This window comes from Apium graveolens, unplaced genomic scaffold, assembly GCF_009905375.1.
Source record: "Apium graveolens cultivar Ventura unplaced genomic scaffold, ASM990537v1 ctg3545, whole genome shotgun sequence".
NCBI lineage: Eukaryota > Viridiplantae > Streptophyta > Magnoliopsida > Apiales > Apiaceae > Apium > Apium graveolens.
The window spans coordinates 78,328-82,516 of NW_027418150.1; positions in this window are offsets into that span (position 1 = coordinate 78,328).

Below are 4,189 nucleotides of genomic sequence, written 5' to 3' on the forward strand. Positions count from 1 at the left end.
AATGCGCCACTCCGCGCTTGCATAATGCGCCACTCCGCGCCTGGTCACTGCCCGATACCACTCCGTGCCGGGCAGGCCACATTCCAGTCCCAAAACAATTATATCTTTTGCTCAAAATCCTTTTTCGAAGGAATAGGTCGTTAAAAGTTGACCTGTAAATAAGATGATTTATTCATCACTTTTAACTCAATTGATCTTTGGGAGTTGTCGGAGTTTTGAATTTAAAATCATTTTCAAATCCCTATCTGTAGTAGGGTGACACATATATTACTCACTTGTTCTTTATTGAACGAGGAAGCAAAACTCTTATGCTTCTAGACTAAGTTCCCTAAGGTTTTGATACGTTTCAAATGATTAATCTCTTTCAAGAGTTTTGAATAATTTAGAAAGTACCTTTGGGAACCATGTCTATTTTTAAATAAGTTTTTTAGAAGTCCGAAGATATTAAATATCTAAGGACTCATAATAATTTAAGAGGGATTCAATGAATTGATAAAATATTATAAATAAAACATCTCTGTATAAGGTTCAATGAATTGATAAAAACCTTATATATAAAATATCTCTGAATATGGTTCAATGAATTGATAAAATCTTAAGTACAAAGTATTTCTAATTAAGGTTCAATGAATTAATAAAAAAATCTTAAATACAAAATATCTCTGAATAAGGTCCAACGAATGGAGACACCTTAATCAAATAATCAAAACAGGATTTGGTATCCTATAATTGCTCTTTGAATAGTTAAATCTTTATTAAATAACGTGTAATGATTTATAAACTATTCAGTATATTTTTAAATACTTTCTGGATATTTAATAATCCCTTAAGTATCGCTTTATAAAATAATCAATCAAGTAAGGGTGTCCCTTAAATGAATAAACAATATTTCTCGAAGTTTAAGTCAAAATCTCAATCGTTCGCTTGATATATATATTACGCGAACGTACTTTGTTTATCAAAATAGAAATCTTTCGCGTCAGGCTCTCTCCGGAATTAAATCGTTATTAAAATATCTCCGACTCCCATTATCATATATTATATTTGAAATACGTTTCAATTTCTCATACTCGTGTAAAACGAAATTTGTTTTCGTAAACAATCGCATAATTCGTATGCATTGATATCATAGACAAGCATATGTATTTGAACTGTAAATCATGGCATCAGTATCACAACAGTATATATATAGCATGGATAGTATGAGATAGGGTTTCGAAAACTTTCCTCGAGTAATCGAAGTGGTATGGTCTCTGGTGTTTGGTTGGCGAACTATAAACAAAAACCAACGGTCTAAGTTAGTACGCGATTAACGTCTCGCTTTTATTAAGCAACTTTCGCAACTACTCAAGTATAACGAATCTCCGATCGTCACATTCTCAACACTTATATTCTCACTTTATAACATGGTCGGGTTTTGAAATCGATCGTTCGCTTTAGAAAGTCCATTTCGAGTTTTAAGCTCGAACGTGAGAAAATGTTCGTCAAAACTAGGTTTTTAATGCGTTTCTCGCTTGCGCTCGCTTTACCAAAATATTTTTATAAAATCGAAAAATTAATATTTTCCCAAGATTCTTTTTGGACAGTCTTCTCTACTGTCATATCCATTTTTCATAATTTTTCCAGAATCTCAAAATTATTTTAAGTCCTTCAAAATCACCATGCAAGTGGACTTAAGTGTAGTTGGCTAATCGCAGAAATGTTTTACACTAAAACGACCATAACTCCTAAACCGTAAATCTCCTCATGATGATCTATACATGTATAGAAACTATAAAACAATATCTATCTAGTCATGGCCAGTGATTTTCAAATTTTAATCATTTTCATGGCCGAATGTCTTGTAGAAAACAGATCAAGTGCAAGAATGCCCAAACTCAATTTCTACTACTTGATCTTAACACAATCACTACCTATAACCATCATAAACACAAGTACTTCTCAAGATCCACCCACATGAACCTTATATGCTCTATCTAGTACCACATACATGGATTACAACTCAACATCTCAAGTCTTTAGCAAGAACATAATCAATACAAACTCAAACAAACACAATCCTTTGGATCTTAACACTACAACAAACATAACTCTTAAATACAACCATAAAACCTTAAAGGGTTGAAAGTTATACCTTCTTGGACACTAGGAAAGTTAGTTCTAGGATGATTGAGGCTTGGTTTTCTTAGAAAACACTTAGAAGGGCTAGATCCTTAAGAAACAAAACCAAGAAACAAGTTAAAATTTCGGAGTAACCTTTCTGCACCTCATTCAAACATTTTTATAAAATTGAAAAAAATTAATTTGAGGCTGAAATTTGGTACGACGCTTACCCATGATATAGAGAAGCTATGGTAAAAATTGCATGATATTTGAATGAGTATATTTTGAGTTATGAATTTTTCTTTCTCCCTTGCTCAGAAAATCCGAACTGCTGGAATGAAAAATGGGAGAGCTTTAAGTGAGGGAAAAGGGGTTGTTTTCTTTTGTGGCTAAAGTGTGGGAGTGTATAATGAATATATGGGATGTATGCAGCAGATTTGACAATAATTTGGCAAAGGTATGGGTTGGTTTGATTGTGTGGTGAAGTGAGAAAAGGGAGAAGTATGGCTTGTGTACTTGTTTGTCTCCCATCACTATTCAACACTATTCCACTAACTATTCTAGTTAGCTTCTAATCATCTAGTTACACTCCTAACTACTAGTTAGGACTTGGTTATGCATGGCCAACTTGCATGGGATTTAATTTCTCATTCGTTTATTTATCGTAAATGCAATCGTCGTTCCATTCCGATAGTTTCCACGTATAACGACTTGTTTCGTAGCGATTTCTTTTATCGCTTATAATCCTATAACCAATTCCATTCCTTCTCTTGATCATAGAAATACCTTGATATATTATTTATTTCACGTAGTATTCCCGGTTCTACGCCATTCTTTGCGGATACGAAAACACGTAGTATAATTGTGAATCTTCGAATTCCGTCGACTTTTACATTCACTTATTTTCCTCGATAAACAAGAATATGATCTCGGATTCTCAAAATTCCACTATTCATTTTATGATGATCCCCATACGTATTACTTAATAAGCTCAAGTTACTATTCACAGAAGTTTTAAAATATTACAAAAATCAGGGTTCTTACACTTTAACCACCTCTTGGTACCCCTTTCGTACAAGTCAATTTTGGGCCACATTTTGGCTCTAATCAATCATGTAAGTGACTTCTCACCATATTAGAGTCACTTTGCACCTTATAAGAGTCACTTGCCATCATATCGTTTCTAGTCTATCTCTTTCTATTTCTTTTCTATATATGGAAAGTTCAAAAATCATCATATAATAATCCAGAAATTGCAATAGAAAAGAAAAAGGGAGGTTTGTGATGATTTTTAAATCTTTTCTAGTAGGTAATCTAGTATCCTTATGCATGAAGATAATCAATATTGGTACAATTAACATGTTAACATCATGTACATGCAATTAGAAATCCTTTTACCACCTCTTAGTGCCATATTCATACAAGTCAATTTTGTTCCATATTTTGGTTCTAATTAACCATGTTAGTCACTTCTCACGATATTAGAGTCACTTTGCATCCTTTAAGGTCACTTTCCACCATACATGCAACAATTGACTTGTTAACATCATATACATCCAATTTGACATCCTTTTACCACCTATTAATGAAACTTTCAAACAAGTTAATTTTGTTCCACATTTTGGCTCTAATCAACCATGTAAGTCACTTTACACCATATTAGAGTCACTTTGCACCCTATAAGAGTCACTTGCGGCCAAATATTGATATAATTAACATGTTAACATCATGTACATGCAATTATACATCCTTTAACCACCTCTTGGTACGCCTTTCCTACAAGTCAATTTTGGGCCACATTTTGGCTCTAATCAATCATGTAAGTGACTTATCACCATATTAGAGTCACTTTGCACCTTGTAAGAGTCACTTGCCATCATATATTGGTACAATTAACATGTTAACATCATGTACATGCAATTAGAAATCCTTTTACCACCTCTTACTGCCATATTCATACAAGTCAATTTTGGTCCACATTTTGGTTCTAATTAACCATGTTATCACTTTTCACCATATTACAGTCACTTTGCAACCTATAAGAGTCACTTTCCACCATATATACAACAATTGACATGTTAACATC